The sequence below is a fragment of the Scatophagus argus genome, chromosome 1 (genome assembly GCF_020382885.2).
Source record: "Scatophagus argus isolate fScaArg1 chromosome 1, fScaArg1.pri, whole genome shotgun sequence".
Lineage (NCBI taxonomy): Eukaryota > Metazoa > Chordata > Actinopteri > Scatophagidae > Scatophagus > Scatophagus argus.
In genome coordinates, this window is record NC_058493.1 from 9,096,695 (window position 1) to 9,119,171 (window position 22,477).

At 40.3% G+C, this 22,477-nt stretch overlaps 1 long non-coding RNA gene across 4 annotated transcripts in view; it reads left to right on the forward strand.

Annotated features, from left to right (window-relative positions):
- The window catches only part of LOC124049338, a 73,184-nt gene that overhangs the window by 12,554 nt on the left and 38,153 nt on the right, over nt 1–22,477 (forward strand). The window contains exon 3 of one of the 4 annotated variants that reach the window (XR_006841401.1): nt 576–3,182. The exons of the other annotated variants lie outside the window; for them this stretch is intronic. This is a non-coding gene — a long non-coding RNA (uncharacterized LOC124049338). Of the gene's footprint in view, nt 1–575; nt 3,183–22,477 lie in introns of those variants that run through there. 4 annotated transcript variants of the gene reach the window in all.

The window sequence follows — 22,477 nt, forward strand, 5'->3', positions numbered from 1 at the left end:
AGCTCGCCTGCAGCTTGGTTCTGCCCCACAAACTCACAGCCGGCCCTGGTGGGGGACAGAGCAACACACACATGCATGTGTACACACTTACAGGCGTGTGCACGCCCACTGGATCAGCACACACACACACACAAAAACTATATGCTCAGCATAAGGCAGGCTGTTGGAGCAATTACAGAAACATGGCAGAACACGATGAAGCAGGCCCCACTATCAGAAGGGAAATAGAGTGAGCAGAGGAAAAATGATGACGGCATTAATAACAGGGAGGCTCAGAGGCGCTGAGTGAGGTGGGGGTGGATGACCCTCTCTGTGATTTCCTTGTGACAGCACTTTGAGGTGCAAATGGTTGTGTTTGACTTTTGGACATTTAAATGGGCATTTTTCCCCTCTTCAAAGTCAAGAAAATAAATATATAACAACACTGGTGTAATATTCCAAATGATGCATGAAGTGATGTTTTCTTGTCATTCATGCATCCGTTATTTTGGCAAATGACAGGTCAGATTTCCTTATTCTCATTCTTTTTTTGCATTTTTCTCTCAGGCTATTCATATACATCTTTTCTGCTCTAGCCGCTGCTTTCCTCTCAGCACTGCAATGCAGATGTGTCTCACAAAGTGGCAGGAAACTTTCACTGAAGATGCTTGTGAAAGAGGAACATGAGAGAGAGGAGGGAAGGGCATGAAAAAGATGGAGCCGAGGACAGAAGCCATTGGAATGTATGCAATATTACCAAAAGTGATGAAGAATAAAGGTCTCTGCTTTTGGAGACCCTGAGCATTAGAATGTGAAAAAATGAAAGCATATGGTAGAAGGGAAAGTGGAAAAAAAAAAACAGATACGGAAACTCTTGATTTATGAGTTCTGCCGATGAAAGTGATGTCTTTAGCTTCATCAACTAAACAGCTTTACAAAGCAATCATGCTGTCTAACAAATGTTTTTGAAGTACCACCACGATGTAAACGGGTGGCGTTTTTTTAGTTCAAAATTAAATTGAACTGGGCGGGGAGGAAGCCTGTTGATCTGTGCTTTAGAGCTGTTATTGCACACATTTTGATTAACGCCACTGCCTCTAATTTAAATTGGCAGCAGCACTTGATAAACTCATTTGTGTTTGGTGCTTCAGTTTTGTCTGGCCCCAGGCTGAAATTTAATGGACTTTATAGAAAAATTGTGATCAATTATGTCAAGAATTAATTTGCCATGTTGAAACAAATGCAAAAAGTAATGAATGTCTCAGAGCAAATATTCACTAATTTTGCACTTTTGATTTAGTAACGTACTTCTGCATGTCGTATATTCACAGACATACCAGCAGATATGTCAAAACAAGAATGTACTGGATTTAAATAGTAAGCCTTATCTGGGACTTCAAATAGAGACAACTGATGTTGATGACAAGACCATGTGAATGATGGTCTAAGGCAGGTTGTTCTGACTCTGAGTGCATTTCCTGACTTTTAAAATATGAACCTATAATATTAAATTCAAAGTAATGTGAAAGATTCCAAATAAAGTGACTAAATTAATCCTAGAGCACATTTAGTTAAACATTTATCATGATATTTTTTCCAGCAATGTTGTTGTCTTGGAGCCTGCCTGTGATGTATGATCTTTTACATCTGTTCTGTATTTGGATTTTATTGTTAAAACTGTCCTGTGTATGAAACACTATTCCCATTGTACACAAAGGTTCATGGTAATTTTGGCCTGGTTATCTGCTCGTATTGTTTCCTTCTCTATGTGAACAATGATGATATGTTAAAACATTATGATACGTTATGTAGTGCAGATAGATATATATCCCAAATGTGATTTTCTGTAACCCAATCTAGCTGAACATACTATGTTTTGATTATTTGTCTATTTATTTACACTCTAGCTTATTGATCCATTTGTATCTGCCTCTTTTGGGTCCCAAACAAGCCTTTTAGCAGCAGTGCACTGGATCAGCGGCTTCTGTACAACAAAATGAAACAAAGTAGGTTGTGGCTTTTTGTTCCCCCTGTGTCTCATAAACACCTTCCTGTCACTGAGTTTCCAGATGGCCACGCTCCTCTGTATCCCACAGTTCATAGCTCTAAACTTCCTAGCACACACATTTGCATCGGGTCACTGCTCACTCCGACACGCTAGAGGAAGAGGAGCACTAATCCTACCCAGCATGCCTCCCTAGAAATGCTCTCTATGCAAATGGTTGTTTTTTTTGTGGCAGCGGTTTGGTTGCAAGCATGCATATCAGCGGGGTTGCTGTAATAGACGTGGCTATGGCTCAGTATGTAGGTATGGCTCTTTTGACAAGTGACCTCCTTAACAGAGGTGCAGATTTCTTGGCTGGTTGCTGGTTGTTACAAAACACAGCAGTGAACTTTAAAAGATCCGTTCACAGGTCCACACCAGATTTATCCTGTATTTAATTGCATCGGAGAGCAATCACTCTCTGCCCTACAAATCCTGGGTAAAGCTGAGCTTTACAATAGAGCCATAATTGCAGGAGTTTAATTGCCTGCCAATGCTCTGCTCCCACTGCCTGCTTGCATTGAAGAGCCCAATAATTAGAAACAGGGAGAAATTAGGTGGCAATTTTGTCTTGGCAATTATCATAATGCAAAAGAAGTGCCATTAGTATTGTTAGCCCCACAGTACATAATCCTTTGACACTGTCAAGTCCCTCTCTTGGCTGCTGGGTACAACAACTCTTGATTTCCCTGTAGCCTTTGGACTCCCTCAGTCACTACTTAAGTCATCAGCTATCCGGGCCAGCCAGCACACTCGCAGTCAAGCTAGCAGACTGAACACTTCCATGCCCGGAGTGCTGGGAGGATTAGAAGCTTCAGCATTAGCAGTCTGTGTTTCCGTTAAAGGTATATAAATTGGGTGTTAATCCTCTTCCACCATGTCAACCATGAAATTGTGTTTGATATAACAGAAAAATTAATGCAGACTGCAGATATTGTGTTCGTACTGCACCAGTATTTCATTTTGTTTCACTGGATTGTCATTGTTTTTTTGACTCTCAAGTTGGATGTGTTTCTGTTTTTGTAAGAATACCTGATAGTTTTAGTTCATGGGCACTGACAAGGAAACATTTGCAGCCAGACCTTATGTCCTGGTCTAACTCAGACAAAATAAGATTTTGAGGTTTGCTTAAGAAATGTGTGGAATGTGGTATATTTCAGACAGCTTTGTTTTGTTTGTTTGTTTGTTTATTTTAGAAATATTAATCATTATTTTTTTTTACTATTCATCATTTCTCTAATATTTGCTGAACAAAATGTGTTTTTCTGCTAGACTTTAAACATCGCCTTGTCCAAACAAAATGTTTAACTTCATTAAGTACATTGTCAGGCTCACAATACTCAAATTAAGCCTTGCTACATTCTGTAAGTCAAACTCGTGATTGTAATTTAATAGTCATTTTTCCTTTTACCTTACTAATATCTAATAAGGTGATATTAATCAATGTCTTTAACTAGCTGTCTTAAACCACATCAGTTACTTAAGATACTCATTGTGTCTGTTATCAGTAAATTATGTCACTGACTTTGCAGTCTGGAGAGTTTTTCACATTTCTTAATTACTTCAAACAATTTTTGCTGCTCTGGGACATTTTTTGCACTCATTTTACAGTTTTGCCATATTTGTCAATACCCTGATATTATTGAATTTCCCTCAGGATCAATAAAGTATCTATCTATCTATCTATCTATAGAGAGAACAGACCTTGGAAGTGTGATAGCAAACACAACAACTGCTAGGAATGGATAGAAATGCAATCCAAGGAAACAAAAGCTAATGTACTCTACAGTGGTCTGTGTGCATTGAACTGTAGCCAGAAATAGAGGAGTGATGTGTTGCATGAATCCTGACCTTTAGAACAGGTGATTTTTTTTTTTTTTTTTTATAGGTCTAGAGTTCAAAACCCTTAGCCATTCAGTGTTCAGTGGTGGCGTTTTGAAGCTAAGTTGCCCACTGTCCAATTCTGTTCTGTTGCTTGAAATCAATCACAAAATTTATTTGTTGGCATAAGGATGAAATACAACCCTACATGAGTATATTTAAGATGCCTTAATTCTGAATAATTCTGGCCAGAAGGCAGGTTGTTGCTAAACAGTGGCACAGAGCCCAGCAGCATATATGCACTCAGTTGCCAGTTTAATAGACAAGCAGTACAACAGTAATAAAATAGTATTAAAAGCAAGAATTTTTACATTCATCAGTGTTATAATTTAGCCTACCTTTATTGATATAAAAGGGTTGGAAACTAGCTAGGTGTACCTAATAAACTGGATGCTTGTCCAATGCAATATTTGTCAGCCTAATCAAAATTGCATGAATTTCATTTAGTCTATGCTCCTCTTTAGCCTTCAGCAGTTTGTAAAAACACCTCCCTGAATTTGTTCTTTGTGCTGTCCATAGCAAAATGGCTATTTTAGCTATTTACTTGCTGACGGTTGTGTTTGCCACCCATGGGGGAAGGGACCTTGGTAACCACACACACAGTGACATCATGTGCATACCCTTTATTGCACACTTTGCATTCTTTCTGTTTTTTTCTCCCTTCAACATATAATATCTTCACACAGCTCACTTTATGATAGCAGGCAGCTGGTTTGGCTTTTGTAGACAGATAAAATTGACATGTCACTACTTCTCTGCACAGCAGGTGGCTAAAAGTGTAGCTTGTGCATGAAAGCTCGATGTGTAATGATAGTTTGTGCTGGATTGTAAATTTTGTCTGGCATCTCATCCAGAAGTTTTGGTTGTATTGCAGTGTCTGTGTGTGTCTGTGTCAGTTTAGTAGGAGGGTATTATCTGTGTGCAGAAAACAAGAGGTGCTAATACACACGTGAATAATGAAGAGAAAATGACTTTGGGAATCAGGAAGTCCTTCACCATTAATGTTGAACAAATCTCAGTGGCTCTCAAGCAATCAAGCAGTGGGATTTACAAAAGATTTTAATTTGGATGCATTATCCAAACTCCTCATAGACCAAAAGACAGGCAATTGCTTTGACAAAAGATATGCACTGATAAGTTTGAAGGTCAACAAGCTGCTGCACTGGAGATATCAGCAGCTGGTCTGTACCACACACTGTCAGATGGAGTAAAATACAGACACACTTAATGTATATACACATTAGAGGTTGACCAGGTGGCGCAAACACTATCAGACACTTAAACTGAGTGTACAATTAGCCTTTTTCACTCCTCATCGAAGTTTACGACCAGTAAAGCGCTTCTGTTTCATCACACATTTGAAAGTCACATGGAGCACAGCTTACAATTTCCAAATGCCATAAAGGAGAACAGCTAATGAGACCCTACGTAGAGAATAAAAGGGGGATTAATGAACAACACGGTTTGAAGAGGCAAGGCAGCCCTCGCCCAAACCCTTTACAGCGCATGCATATACTAGGTGAGAGTATTCTGAGGCTTTCACACGTTGCCTCAGTATTGAATGGTCTGTGCCGCGCTTGGAGGAGCATTCTGCTGATGGAATCAAAACCCCTTTCACAGATTCAAATGAGGTGCACTCAGCTGTGATTGGTATTGGAAAAGCATTTGTCGGAACAGCGGCTCACAGAAGGCTCCTTAAATACAAGGCAATCACAGTGTCTAACGCGGAGACGAGGCGAGAGGTGTGCCCGGACTGCAGAGTGGAAAACAGGACAAAGGATTATGATGGTAATAAGCAGTAAACCAAAACAAAGTCATCCCCTGATCCCTCATTCTCTCTCTCCCTCTGTCTCTGTCTCTCCCTATCTCTCTCACCCCTAAATCCTCTAACACGCTCTCTCACTCCTTCCCCCCTCTCTCTGCATCACACACACACACCACATATTGACAGGGCCCATTTTTTCACTGTGCCTGAGCTACAATTTAAAACTCATTTCTCATTATTTGCGGTGAATCCTTACACATACAATTTCTAATCTGTCGAGGCCATGATGGCTGCTGGCAGAAGCAGAGGCTCTTTATGCAGATACCCGCCAGTACACCTATACGCAATGTCAACTCTTGCACACCCGGCTGGCCTTATTTTATTACAGGCGTCAGCATATCTGCATGCCGTCAACTGTGAACCTTTGTGCTAATGCACCCCCCCCCCTTTTTTTTTTTTAAGCTGAGGCTGTGGTGTACAGACTAAAGGCATTTTTACATCCCAGTGATAATGTGCAAGTGCAGATCAGAAACTATTTCTAGTTCACAAGCTTCAAAATATACCCTCCTCTGACAAACCTGTGAAACAGAATCAGCAGGGTGGAGCTACGAATGATAAGGTGGACGTGGATGAGCTTGGGTTGCTGTGGTGGGAGGGTGTTTACAAACCTTTAATTTGGCCTGTTTAATGAAAGGTTGTCAGAGCTTCACTGTTTCCTGAAGTGACTCCGCTCCTACTTTTCCCCACATCTTTGACAGATCCTGGAACATATAGTGTGTGTGTGTGTGTGTGTGTGTATGTAAGAGAGAGCGAGAGAGCGAGAGAGCGAGAAGAGGGCAGGGGACAGAAACAGCCATTATTATGCCTGCAAGAACAGGGGTTGGCAGAGAGGAAAGAAAAGAAAAGAAGGGAGAAGATTGTGTCTGGAATTGTCCAAGTGTGGCAGTAGTGGTCCTCAGTCACTTTATCAGTGCCACAGCAGCGTTTTTTCCTCCCATCTATCTGCCCAGCGACTATTCTTCCCCCTCTCAGAGCAGGAAAAGCACTCGCTCTCTCATCATGGATGGCTCAACACAATCACCAGGGCTTTTTTTCCCACCTCCTATCCTGCTCACGCTATCTCTTCACTCAACATCACTCTTTGTCTAAATGCTTCTTTTTTTTTTTCATCGCTCGATCCCATCATATTTGTAGAAGTGCAGAGTACTGAAAAATTACCACACTTCACCTCCTCTGCACATGCTATTTCTATCTGTTCACTTAACATCAGGGTTGGGTGTAAATGCCACACCATGTCTGGTTACTTAGAGGATTTGTTAGAAAGGTTTTTGAGTTTTTACACACAAAGTTGGACCCAGGACATTTTTTTTATGAATGATATCGCACTGTCTTTTCAGATGATGCTTCCTCCATCATCAATTAGACACTTCACCATATTTTCAGAGTGTTTGTATTCACTGTGCCCCACAGTTTGGATCACAGTTTGGTTTGGATGCATTCTGTGCAGAGACAAGGCTCAATAGGTTTCATATGATGCACATGAGATTATTAGAAAAAAAGCAATGGCTTACTTTTTATTACCATGGTTGTTCTTGTACCTCTGTCGGTCTCGTCCCATGCATAGATTAGGTGAAAATTGTTGAAAGCCATGTCAACAATGGCTTTCTTCAAAATCTGATGAACTCGGGCATATGCATCACTTTTTTATTTTTAAATTACTTTGCATTCTAAATACACAGACAGCTTTGCAGCTGCAATCGCTTCCACTCTTTTGGGAAGGCTTTTCACAAGATTTTGGAATGTTTCTGTGGGAATTTTTGACCATTCATGCAGTAGAGCATTCGTGAGGTCAGACACTGATGTTGGCTTGCAGTCTTCGTTCCAGTTCATCATCCCAAAGGTGTTTGATGGATTTGAGGTCAGGGCTCTGTGTGGGACAGTCACGTTCTTCAACACCAAACTCACCCAACCATGTCTTTATGGACTTTGCTTTGTGCGCTGGGACACAGTCATGCTGGAATAGCAAAGGGCCTTCCTCAAACTGTTTGCACAAAGTTGGAAGCATAGCATTGTCCAAAATGTCTTGGTATGCTGAAACATTAAGATCTCCCTTCACTTGAATTAAGGAGCCGAGCCCAACTCCTGAAAACAGCCCTGTTTTGTCTATATGGTGTACAATGCACACATTCCTAGAGCAAAGTATCACAACGTTGGAATTAATACATTAGAACAATGTATTAACACTGGTGCAGCCAGTTCACTGTAATGAGCACTACAAGCATTTACCTCTCACCAATATCTAACCAGCTGTATAAGTAGTGTTCATTCTACTCTTGCAAACCATTTGAACATCCAGTAATTAATATGAATAGGTTGAATGAACAGCTGTGTTTATGGATGATGATTATGATGGTGATGAGGCTGTTAAGTTGAACCTGGTATCTGTTTAATTTTACATTCTATGGATGCACAATGGTTTTTGAATGCTAAGTGTCTAAAATAGAGCTACAAGTAACAATTAAGTTCATCATCAATTTTCTCAAAAAGTCATTAGGACCATTAAATATCGGGAAATTATGTAAAATGGCCATCGCACATTTCCAAAAGCACAGGATAATGACATCAAATTGCACTCCAAAATCTTCATATTCAGTTTACTACTAAATCAAATCAGCAAATCCTCACAACTAAGACACTGGATGTATGCCACATTTGCACGAAAAAGGACTGAAAATAATTGATTAATATTGTACTGCTTTTCTAAAATCTAAAAGCACTGCAGTTAGAAAAACTCCCGACCCTGTTATTTTTCTTTTTCCTGTTTCTCATCGCGGTGTCTAAATCATATACCTCAGGTTTCATCTTGCAGACCTGCTATTTTGACAAAGTTTTAGGAAGACTCGTACCCAAAAATTGTCACCATGCAAACATCGGTTACCTAGCAACATACGAATATACGAACGAATAAACAGAAGTCAGAAGAAACATCATCTGCCGGTGTGAATAGAAAGTAACAGTGTGATCTGTACATTTATGTCATAGATGTTTGGTCAGACATAGAGATAAATAAAATGATGAGTATCGCTTGTGTCTACTAAGACAAACAGCTGAGCTCCTGAAGAGTGACTCTGTTGAGTGAACAGTTCAGTGTGAAAGACAGGTCTGCATACAGGCAGATGTGCTTGCCCTTGCTGGACGGCCAGGAGAGCATGGGTCAAAGGATTTGTGTGGTTAGCTTTGCTGTATGGCAACCATAGTGGTGAATTTGAAGTTGGTGAATGGACAGTCCCCGGTGAGGTGAGATAACTTACTGCAGTTATCATCACTTATAGGGGTAAAAACTGGGTGGTGAGAAGTGACTAGTAAACAGCAGATAGCTCTTCACTGTTCTTAACAGAATGATCTTTCATTTGATTTTTCAAACTGTGAGCTGCACCTCCGCAGGAGAGATGAAGAGGTCATGGAGGGAGAGACGCAGGGCAAGGATACTACATGACGTGAAAGGGCCACGTGCATGCGGATGTCCTGAAAACCACATACAGTTAATTATTGCAGTTTCACCCACTGATTTTACCCAGACACAATTAACAGCGACAGCAGCAGCATCAGAGGATCTGACACACAGCACATGGAGACAATTATGGTAAAAACCATTAGCACCAGACTGCTGTGATTTGTGTCAAAAATAGCAATTATCCTCTGAGTCATAACTCAGTCAGATCTGATCGCACAGACCTGAAACACTCATGATTCAGAGTGACTTATACTCTTTTTCTTTTTTTAAAAATAATTTTATGTCCAATGGATCAATCAATCATGGAGAAATGCCCATAAATCTGCTAAGAAATCATAGAAAACAGTTTAATAGAAACATAATAAATATAATTATCTAAAAAAAAATGATTGAAGTTGATTTCAGAATTAAATTTTCTTCAGTGTCAAAGTCATACAGTGATAGTTGTCTGTCCTGTTCGTGCAAACAGGAATGTCTAATCGCTAATTTGGAACATTTGTAATGCAGAGATATTGTGCCAGTTTGTCAAAATGTAAACGCATATTGACTAAAAATAAAGGGACATGACTTGTAACCCACAGCGTATAAACTAACTAAATCCTTGGCAACATTTTGGTTCTTGTTTACATTCCCCAGAGCATCATGGAAACTGTAGTGAAGTTCCAAAGTCCTGGAGCATGCTCATTAAGAATAATAGGAGTGACAAATCCATTAGTATTAACTTTTTTTGTGTTCCACTGTCATTATCTTGTTTTGATTTTGTCTTAGGGGGTCCACAGTGTCAGATTGGTCTTTTCAAACACACAGCTCCATACATACCACTCTAATGTTGATCTCACACATCCAACATCCAAACAATAATATTGTAGACATATTCAAAGGCACACTTTCTTCTTGCTGTCCTGTGTCCTCTTGAATTTGCCTCGGGATCAATAAGGTATCTGTCTATCTATCTATTCAATGAGAAATGAAAAAAAGGCCAATTTGATGTGAGGTAAATGGCTTAAAGAATCAGTAGTGTTTGTTTAAAAGTGAATTCTATTCCTTGAAATTAAACTTAATCATATTCAATCAAGTAGCTCAGACTTTTAAAAATACAGCATAGTTTTTTTTTCTCCTGAAAATCTCTACAATCAACTACAGAAACTAGTTTGTCATTGTTGTACACAACAGCACATCAAAACAAGCTAAACTGAGAATGTGATGAGCTTGAGTGGATAATTGATCAGGCTGAAATTACTAGTGGATTTCTGCAAAGCTTTCACCTAAAAATCCATTGTGCTTCAGGTCATCTATTGGGAATCATAGAGGTATGTAATACAGTGAAATGGGCACAGAACACAGTGTTAATAATCTGTTTACACTTCAACCCCCTTTCCATTGATTTCCATTCTCACCATGCACCAAGTGACAAACACCACCTCCCCCAAAGGACTTCAAGTAGCTTGAGCACAGACATTTCAAATGAAAAAACAAAACAAAATTTACTACATACTACGTTATATACATGTGTGACCCACTCTCTCTCTCTCTCTCTGTGTGTGGGTGTGTGTGCGTGTGTGTGTGCGTGCACTCGCACCATGTTCCTTGTGCCGTGTCATGTATGTTTCTCGGATGAGTTCTAATACATAACCTCAATAAAGAAAGATTAAATCTCGGATGGCCTACATATGTATTTCAGAAGATGGAGGTTCAGAGTTAGCAGAAGTCTTACGTAAATATGTATATGTCTTATATAAATTGTTTGTATTGAAAATTTATAGTACTGCGCTTACTTGGGTATTGATATGGTCATACAGTGCCAATCATCAAAAATAAAAAAGACCCATTCAGCTCAACTTTGTTAAGATATTACAGCATTGTTCAGTAATCTGCAAATATGACCACAACATTCCAAAGTGGCATTATACAGTATTTGTTAGTACTTGTTCCAGACTTGTTGTTGCAGCAGCATAATGCACACTTATGGTAATAATGATAAACTATTGGCAAGTCACATCTAACAACGTTGTGATATCTGGCTCGCGTTTGGTATTCCTGACAGCTCTGCTCTTATTTACTTGAGCAAACATTGGCTTCACAGACTGACAGGACAAAGTGCTTCCCAGCCTGAGCTGCTGGAGGTCTCCAATTTATAGCTTTTACCATGATGGGCTCAAAACAATAATCTGATGTATATAAAATAAAATCTGATGACAGATGCATAAAATGCGTTCACAAGCTGTCTGTCAGTTATGTGAATGAAATTTAAATGAGGGGACTTAGATCATTTATGCCAAAATTTATGTTTGTCTTTTTAACAGCGAAGAGAAGCACTCTACGACCTATTCTTTCAGTTATTAAAATTATACAGAGACCTTGGTAAAAGCGGAGCTCCCTTTTTTGTTTGACATACTAACAAAATAGACATCAGTTAACTACAGCTGAATAAATTCAGTTTGTAATGATTAATTTACTGTAAAGCTTTATATTATATATTGCTGCTAATGTGATACACAATTTCATTTTCTGTATACTTTTTCATGCATTCATCCTTAAATTGTGTAGTACCCACTCTTCTGGCTATTTTGGGCATGTATGTGTGTACACTTTACCTTCTTTCATTCACCTGAACCGTCTTTCATCCATGTGTTTTCTGGGGTGTGTGTGTGTGTGTCCTTATGTGTGTATGCATCTCACTGCAGCTCTGTCTGTCTGCCTTTAAAGAGGCTGTGAATGATCTTATTTAGTGTGCGCTGATTGCTGCTTTAACCTGGCGGCCACGCTGGCTGCTGCTGCATTAATAATCGCAGGGAGGCAGGAGAGCTGGCGAGGCCCGCACCTTGTTCACCGCTCGCTTGCTTGCTATCTCCACGGCACCAAGGAAAGAGCCAGCAAACAGCAGGGGAAGTGTGGCGGAAAATTACAGTCTTCATACGCCAGCCAGGAAGGCTGCTGCTGCTCCTCGGTGGGGGCCGGTGCTGTGTGAAGAAGACAGAGGAATTGGGAGGACATTTTGGTGTGTAATGCCTGTGTGGGGCAGAGAGGTTTTGTGTGTGTGTGTGTGTGTATTTGTGTCCATATTTGAACCAATTTCAGGTGAAAATCTTACACTTTTTGCCTCTCCTCTATTTTGAGATCAGGCTTCAAATTTAGGATTCACTTTATAAATTAGATTGTTAGCCTTGGTTTTACCTTTACAATTAAGAACTGGAATGAGCATAAGTATAGACTGTGTGTGTGTGTGTACATGCATTGGTGTTCAAGTTGGTTTGCCTCTTCCATAGTTGAGTAAACTGATTATGTATGCTCCGGTTTCTTCCCACAGTCCAAATACATGCAGGTTAGTTGAAATGGAAACTGTAAATGGGTCGTAGGTGTGAATCTGAGTGCAGATGCGTTAGTCTGCCTATGCGTGTTAGTCCTGCAATAGACAGGGGCTCCTTTTGCCCAGTTAATGTTGGGTTTTGCTCCAGCCTCCACAACTCTACACAGGATGAGCGGGTATAGAAAATATGTGGAAGAATGACTTTGTATGTGAGTAAATGGGTGTTCATGTGTGGCATGTGAGGGGAGGAGAGAGAGAAGGCAGGAAAAGCAGAACATGGCAGTAATGTAATCTAACAACAGACCTCTTTTGTGCCAGTATTAACTAGATGGGTTGAAACTGCTGCCCTTTTTAAGCGTGGCCAACAATTCCCTCTTTCAGTCCAGTCCAGACGACATTTTGATTGGTTGTGTGAAGATTAAAGCTTTGCACCCTCTGCCAGGGAGAACAGTATAATTGATATTTCAGCTCTGGGCAAACTTGCTCTCGCAGGCCAGTGGCTGTTTCAGCAGAAAATTAATGTTAGCACAGCTTGGCGGCAGAACGGTCGGCATGTTTCAGGAAATATACTTTGAGTTGGGTCTCTCTGGTCCGCTGGCTTCTGCTGCAACTCTTTGTGTTTGAAATGGATGTTCTGTGTTAGGGGAAAATGAATGTAAATGCACACACACACACACACACACACATGTATTTTACTACCAATTTAAAGATCTGTGCAATGGAAACAAAGCTCAGGAATGTTAACTGCAGCACTGCCCCTTTTCATGGTACTCACTTTTCTCATCTGGTGTTATGATGCCAAAATGTTGCCATACAATTTAAAATGTCAAGAGCACTTCAAAAAGAAATACAATGAGAGTCTGAGCAGGATTTGATCAGTCCCAGTGCTCCTCAGTGACATGAAGTTACTCCACAACAAGGAGCATCTCTTGTCTACTTCATTAACACATGTATCATTCAGCCAGCCTGAAGAACATAAAAATCGACCTAGCATGAAACAACGTTGGAGTCCTCTTTCCGATAGCACCCTCATGGTGCACTTGTCCTGAATGGGCCATTTAAGTGGACACAGGGGATTAGGCAGATGATGGCAGCCGAGGTCCTCGTATTGGTGCAGTGTGACTCGGACCACATTAACAAGACATTAGTCTCATTTCCATTCCGACGGCGTACACTTCCACACAACACTGGAGAGCACGACTAAAATCATTGTGACCCTCACGCTCCAGCCTTTCATTTCCTGTCGCCATTCAAACCTTCCTTATCTTTCTCTCTCTGTCTCTCTCTCTCTCTCTCTCTCTCTCTCTCTCTCTGTGTTTCCAGTTTTCCTCCTTGCCCTTTCTGTGCTGTCTTTCTTTTTTTTTTCTGTCCTTGTCCCCACACACCCCATCCACTCCCCTCCGTCTACTCTTTTTTCTTTCTTTCCTTCTTGTTCCACATCAGCAGCTGGGTGAAGCCTCTCCCCGTCACGCTTGGCCGCCCTCCCCTTAATTACCATGTATTCTTCTTTGGCTAATAAAAACCGCTGATGAAACCGATTACATGGCAGCGGGGCTTTGTACGGAGTTGGATTTAGGCACAAATGGAGAGTGAGAGAAGAATAGAGAAAGAGAGGGATGTTGAAAAAGGAGAGATAAAATGAGAGACAGTAGAGGAGTAACAGCAGAAAAAGCTTTAGACAAAGGTTGAGAGAGATGGAAAGAGAAGGAAGAGAGGGGACGGTAGGAGAGGCAGAAAGGAATGGAAATGATGGATGGAAATGAAAGGGAAAAAAAAAGGAATGATTTGGGCAGTAACCCATTTGTTGTCTTTGTTGTTGTTTGGGTCAGAGATGCTTTAGGCCCTGAGGGAACTTCCTCATCTTATCACAGTGAGCAGACGGCTGGCACATCTTTCTCATTACTAGGCTCTCAGTTATAGATTACTCCTGCCTTACTCCTCTCCCCAGCCACAGGCAGTCTCTGTTACAGTCTACAGAGCCACGCTTGCACCAAGCGCAGTTTGAACTCCTGAATATAGAGTTTGCCTTTTTCTTTCCCTTTCATGAGCACTAAGTCACTCTGTCTGTCCATGTAATTGTGGTTTCAACTGCAACCAACTGTGGCTCAGAGGAGAAAATGAATTAGGGCTTCTTGCTTGATTGAAAAGCCTTCTGAGAGGAGTTCGTAGCTGGTTCATGATACACTCTTTCTCTTTACATTACACTGTGTCCCTGCTCAGCTGGATAGACTACTGCACGTTTAGTTTTAAGACTTTTGGACTTTTAGTTTCAGCACTTGCAATAAATGGAAGAGAAAGCTGTCACTATATGTTATAGCACTGAGATACCAAGAGTGTGATTTCTGGGGTGATGTGATTTAACACAAGCGTGAAAAGTCTTCCTCATTCTGCACCCTTGAAGAATTGTATTCCAATGATGAAAGACTGGCTGCTACAACAAATGTTGGAAAATGGTTACTTCATTTCTGAGGGCAAACATGAGTAGACAATTCCTGACTCCTGTAATGTATAGTAGGCATGGGTAAAGAAGAAAAAGAAATCACACAAAAATCTCAGTTCTTACCTCCTGTGATTCAAATGTCAATAATCAATTTTCTGAATGGCACTTCATTTTGCTGACGGAATGAAAAAGGCAGTTCTCAGCTACAATAGCAGTACAATCTACAGTGCAAACATAAGTTTAGGTGCTGAACTTATCTTCAAAAAAGCAGCGTTTGCAAGCATTTTTCAGTTTACGTAATAATTTTTGTGACACTAACTTTAACAGAGCAGTCACGAACAGTAACAAACAGGACCGGCTGATCTACAGTATATACCTGTGTGTGTGTGTGTGTGTGTGTGTGTGTGTGTGATATGATATATATTCCCAATCACTGAATCTGAATGTAAACCATGTTCCCACCGGGAGTACAGTGTCTACGTTTGCATATCGAGACCCACTAGAGTATTTCTAAGAATATTTCTACACAACAAATGCTTCAGAACAAGCTGTGCCATCACTGATTTGTTGTCCCGTTTCATGACCCCTTTTCAATGAATAGGGAAGCCCTGTGAGGCATCTTCCACATTTACATGTTAATGTTTGCAATTTGTAAACATAAATTGAAAATGTCAGAAGCTCAATAGCTAAATGGAGATAAGTAAACACGTTATTGAAACACTGTGACCACTTAAAGTCGGACACCCATTCCATAAAAAAGTCGAAAATTGTTAGAAGGAGAAGGTAAAAGGAGGAGGAGGAGGAGGAGGAGGAGGAAGACAAAGAGGAATAAGAAGAAAAAAAAGAGGGCAGGGGTGCTTTAATTCACACAGCACGTATTTGCCGAGGGGGTGAGACGATTAGGTTTGTGATGAGAGGCAGCAGTGTGACGGAGAGGGCATGGGGGGTGTCAGGATGAGCGAGGATGAGGGAGATGAGAACGAGAGAAGTATTATCTCGCAGTGATTTCAGAATCCTGTACATGCATGTGCACAAGCACACATTTACATGTGGAGATACACACACGTACATGCCGGCACTTTAAATGTACACATGCACATAATGTTCTCTTTTTCTCTGTCTCTTGTGCACACACACACACACACACACACACACACACACACAGACACACAGAGTCAGTGAAGGAGTTAGTGAAGATGGCAACTGGTTCCCCTCCATGCACACACATTCATCACTCAGTCGTGGGCCTGACAGAACCCTCTGCCCCACAGGCCATGGGTCCACACATCCACACAAGCATACACACACCTTCACACCAACACACATGCACAGAGCAGAGAGTAAAATAAGGAGACATCAGCAGCACCATCATGCTATAAAACTGCCAACAGGCCAGAGACCTGCACATAAACATGCTTACTGTGTTGCGCTCTGTAAATAAAACATTTTTCAAGGTGTGTTAGTGTGTGTAGATGATTCACCTCATTGTAAGTATGGAATACTATTGTAACTATCAAATACATACACACATTGATTCACCTAAGTATTAGGATTCTTATCCTCTGTGATTCTGAACTGATTCAAATGCTGATAGTCAGTTTTTGCTGTTTATAGGGATGTTCCGAACAACTAATTTCAGTGACTTTTAAACAAGAGACCCTAGGTGTTATTCATAAATTTCCATCCAGCCAAACATTTCAATGCAGCATTCACTGCAGCTGACAAACAATGCATTTGTGAATTTGTCTTGCAGTTGATGCAAGCACATCCTGTAAAATCTTTTTCTAACTTGAACTATTTGACCAGTGAGCACACAAGACAGCTATACTGACCAAAGGACTGGCTCATCATGTGTTATCTAACCTAAAATATAATCATATGATTACACAAAATGATAGATTTGCATTAGATAATCTGATGATGATGTTTGACTGGCATACCTACTTAAAGTACATACATACATACTTAAGGTGCGCGTCACTCTCTATGGCACAATGTACCAAAGTAGCTTCCCTTCGCATCTCCACATCCCCCGCCTTCTACCACATTGCTTGGCAGGATATTGCCTCGAACTAATGCACGTGCTTTTTCTTAATGTAGTGCAGTATAGTGCACATTTTTCTTTCTTTTTTGACCTGTAGTGAAGCTGTTAGTGTGTGTATGTATAAATTCTTTCAGGAGACCAACATGCGACACAGGTCAGCATGCGTAGACCAACGTGCAGAAATTTTGTAATGTTGTTTGAAATTGATCATTTTCAATCAACCTTACTGTTACTGTGCAATCATTAGAAGAGTGTGACCCAATAGACCCATTATTGTAGAGAGACTAATACTAATCCCATAAAGCTGTGTCAGTTTTTCTGCATTTTCATGTTCAGTAGCTTCACTAGATCTGCCCAGAATATGGTCACATGTGAATGGCAGTGACCAATGATTAACCCACAACAGCGGGTTGAACATGTTCATTTTTCTGTACCAGAATTGCAGTTTATGTGTCAAAGTGGTCGCAGACACTCGGCAGTCATCATGGGAGGCAAATGTCATCTCATAAAAGTGAAAAGACAAGCTGTTATTACTCAGAAGAATGAAAAATTGTCTTACAGAGAAAAGCTGTCAAAAAACTTTCAGCTTCGTGGCTTACGCCATCAAAAGGCACCCAGAAAATGGCAAGAAATGCGCTTAAGGAAAAGCTGTAGCTGAATGTTGTAGAATTAAAGCACTAATAAATACACAGCCCGGTGCATGTACATACTTTGAGTAATTAGGATTTAGGCCATTTTGTTATCTATTAGATTTAGAGCATTTTTACATTTAAAATGGATTTTATTCGTTCTTCATTCCTTTAAGATATTTAGAGAATTTACTATTGAGATTGATAATTGAGGTTCAGGTAAATGCTTGGTTAGATTTACCCAAAATGTTTGATGTTAAAAAAACATTTGTACATTGGAGAGAGTACAGCTGCTCAATACATTGCATGTGTTTGCTCCTGTCCACTGTCTTCAAATGTTAACACAAGTGCACATCAGGTGAGCAATGCGCTGCATGAGCTATGACAGTATTACCTTATTATACTTATACTTATTATATATAACTCCTTCCTGCTGTCTACTTGAGAAAAAATGGCAAACAGCAGATACCTGGATCTCTTGAACACATACTGAAAAGTAACTCCATGTACAGTAAAAAAAAAAGTGGATTTAGAAAGAACCATTTCTCAGAACCTCCTACGTCCTGTCATAACCAGGTTGTGGGTTTTTTAGTTTGTTTGTTTGCTTGTTTGTTTGCTTTGTAAGCAAAAATTGGATTACAGGGCAGGAAAAGAGTTTCAGGTGTTTTTGCAAATGGAAACTGCAAATTGCTGTTTGAAATCGCCTATGATTCATGTGTTACACAGCCGGTTCTCTTTTTTTTCTGGAATTTTGGCATTTCCAAATTCATAATTTCATCATAGCAACCACAATTTTTTCATTCTTCTATTTCAGCTGGTTCCTCTTTGGTATGTATGATGGGTAAGGTACCATTGCTCAGCTGATGAGGTTTAGTTCCTTTTTCATGAGCTCTGTGCTACTTAGATGACCAGAGACAAAATGAATAAGTAAAAATAAAGCTTTCTGGGTTCAGTTGAGGGCAGCATGATGTGCTGATGCCTGTCACCAGAATAAATTGTGTTTTGATTTGCCCCCATGGGTCCATATAACTCACAAAACCCTTCCATTGTATTTATATGCCAGTCCATGTGGCTTAAAGCTCATGGTTTGTCTGTACGGCAAGTCTAAATGCAGACTGCTGTAACAATTAATAATAGCTGTGCTTTGAAAGTAAATGAGGTGATAAGGACCCTCCCATGGGGCATTCAAATATTGAAATACAATAATACATTTTTTAGATTTAAAATTCTCATTTTAATTTAGCACCAGAGATGCTGGAAAGGAAGATAAAATATTTAAGTCCAAAAGTGTGTTGTATACAGTCCTGAATGCTCTTAAAATGTCGTTGAATTTTGGTGCCACCAGAAATTTTATTGTCAGTGTGTTAACCTTTTTGCAATAACTGTCAAAATGGCACTGCACACCATCCTCGAGAGTAAAATTCACAGATTTTTGACATTTCACTTCATGCAATCTCATCAGCTGACCTTTACCTTAGAGACCTATTACTCTTCTCACAGCATGATGTGAGTCCAGTCAGTGGAGCAGATACACATTTTCCTTTGACCAGTCATTGTTAATAACTTAGGAACCAGCCATTGAATCTGTCTGGAAATTGTGCATTTTCATATTAGTGCAGTGGAAAATAATTATTATTATGTAATTTCCTACTCAACGGTAATGCTTAATTAAATGACAGTGTCAAATTTTATTCTATCAGTACTTTGTAACAAATTTTATCTTTTATTTATTTTAATGTTGTGTCTTACCCTCATGACACAGTGAAAACAGAAAGAAAATCCATCTGCTTTTCATGATGCATTAGACTTTTCTCAAAGTGCAACTTGAGAAAACTGCAGATGTGCATATACGCAACGCTTTGCCTGAACTACATTTGTGTGTCTCTGAATGTGCTCATTTGAATGTGAGCACTTGTGTGTGGGGATTGCAGTATTAATGGACGTTCCAGTACATTTGGTCTGACGCCAATGGGCCCAATTGCTTAGCATGCCTGCAGGACATTAATTGATGGCCGGGTTACACTTTCTAATAAGTGTCATAAATAACGGTTTAGCAGGACGAGGAGGAAAATCTCAAATACATTAACCACCGCGTTGACATCTTAATGGAGATTCAACTCAGATGTGATCAAGTGGAATCCGTCAAGTAGGAATCCATTAATGCTGGGCCGAACCCTTTGCAGCGGCAAACTGGTGACAGCGATGATGGGGATGGGACAGACCAGCTTTACTGCTGCTCATGTGTCACCCGTAGCTGTAATGGACAGCCTTGTCAACATCCTCATCCCCACATGCACATGGCCCTCCACCAACACAGCTGTTGAAGATCTGTCAAATCTCCGTGTCAGAAGGCCGCACACACCCTCTCAAAAGTCACTGATGGAGCCAGTAAAAACCACAGGCCGTTCACTGGCAGCATCATTGATTTTATCCCCGAATTATTGTTGAGGACACACCATGCCTTGCATACCAATGGCGGGCCTCTCACTGGCAGCTAGACAGGGGGGTCAAATTAGCCCCAGGCTGGTAGAGTTTTTGCTGTGGGAATGGAAGTTGGAGAAGCGTTGGCAGGTTTCTTTGGCGATTTTGTCGACTCACACACACAGGTACACACAATAAATTCATAAAAAGGCATCCACCCACCCAGATTTACCTCCGTATTGGGTATGCAGCCAGGAAGCTCATCAGTGTAACTGCAGGTTTAGCCAACTGAGGATTTTTCTGTGTAACCAAGCTTCAAATGAATGGGATGAAAAACCTCTGAGCTCCCACAGTATACTGTAAGTGGTATGCGATTCAGCAAGGGTACGAGCATTAGCACCATGTCCATATTTAAGTGTATGTGTGGGAGAGAGTATGCATATATGTCAGTGCATGTTCATTTGTGGGTGAATGTGTGAATGGGATTTTGGATGTGTATGTGCATGCTTATTTGCACATGTGAGGTGTATGTGTACACATACCTGTGAAAGAAAATAAAAATTTCTTTCTTTGCTATCACTGTAATTACTGTAATAGTGCTTTTTTTGTTACCTTTTTTGGTGGGATGTTTTTTGTTAAGGGTATATTCCTATATATATTATTATTTTATTATTATTATTATTATTTTTTTTTTTTACAAGAACTCACCAAAAACAGAGCATTTTACATTTAATCACATTTTTACATTATAATATTACCCTTATATAATATCATATCAATCAAAAATAAAATAATATTAAAATAACATCAATATCAATCAAAGTAACTGTGCTCTTACCATAGCATAATGTTTTATCACCCTCAGTCTTTGTCAATCTCAAAATTGGCTTTCCAGTAGAGAAGCCTAAGAAGTGCCATGCTCAGCTCTTCCAGCAGAGTGGTGGATGTAGTCTATCATTAGCCTACATACTGTCTTGACAGGTGCTTTTGTTAAAGGTATTCCCTCAAGTTTATCAACTAGGTCCTCTGAAGTTTCTATTGTAAATGTGCCAGTGTTTAGGAGGTGAGTAGCACTGCTGCAGTGACAGCCATTGTATGTGTGTATGTGTGCTGGCGAGTGTGCATGCTGGGGTGTGTGTCAGTACGTGCACTTGTATGTGCATGAAAATGTCTGTTGGGGCCTGTGGGGTGACAGCTCTGCTCTCGGCAAGTAGGTAATTAGCATGCATTATTCAAATGAAAGACGGAGGGAATGAGGGTGGGGACCTGTCCACCTGGTTGTCAGCACTGGAGCTCGTCTCGTTCAGCGCTACTTACTCCACATATTTGGATCATCAGAGTGTGTCTCTTGTCAATGTATTACCCTCCTCCGAAGTGTGGGGATAATGCACTTTTTTAGGACTACATTGTGAGGCAAGACATGATCGAACTAAGCCAAAGTCAAAGACATATAATCCTTAAATTGGAACAGAAAAGCTGTTATGCACATTTATGTTTGAGTCAGATCAAGTCAATCTTATTTATACAGCACATTGAGAAAAAAGGTCTGACAAAGTACTTCGCAAAGTAGCAAAAGGGCATAAGTAGACAAGCCTTCACATTAAAACACTCAACAAATCCTGACATGCAGAGCTTACACTATGACTCTGAACTTCTATCTAAACATGGCACTATACTTGCCTAAAATCAAACCTATGCTCAGCTGCATACCAATAAGACCACACGATACGTGAACACCTGTATCATCTTATTCGATCCGTTATAATAGCCCTGCAATAAATCCTATCTTTGTGAAGTTAATATTTTCTTTCTGTGACATTTCTATGGTAATATACCAGGCTGTAGTTTGTCTTGCTGGATTACCATATATTGTAAGGTGCTCCTGTTATTGTGTCTCCTCCCCTTTACTTACTCACTGAGGCTTTGTATTGTTGGTTCACTTGAAGCTCAGTGGAAGTGGGGATGCAGGAAGCAAAACTGGAAAAGCTTTTCCACAAGGCAGCAAAAGCAAATGGTGATATTTCAGACCAATTATGGACTTTCACGCACTGGGACCTGGTGTGTGAAGAACTCTTCCTCGTTCAGCCAGCAAGCCTCTGTGAAGGCTGAAGCATCTGTATCTCCACAAACATGCCCCTTTGTTTGTGTGAATGAGCTGAATTATGTTTCTCCAAGTACACTGGCAGCTAACGCAGCAGAAATATTATATTGTGCCTTTGAAAGCAAAAAAAACGGAAATGTAAAATATGAAAACAGGACTATATTTCACACGTCTAAAAAATGTTGTGATGTGTGATATAATACTGAATATACACACAGGCACTAACCTGTGATACTGACTTTTGGCATTGTTTCCAGTGTATTACACTGATCACTCCTGTGTGGTGAGCTCCTATCTCACCACAGCCATTTCTGCTGGATTACCATCTCCAGGCTCATATTTTAGCCACAGA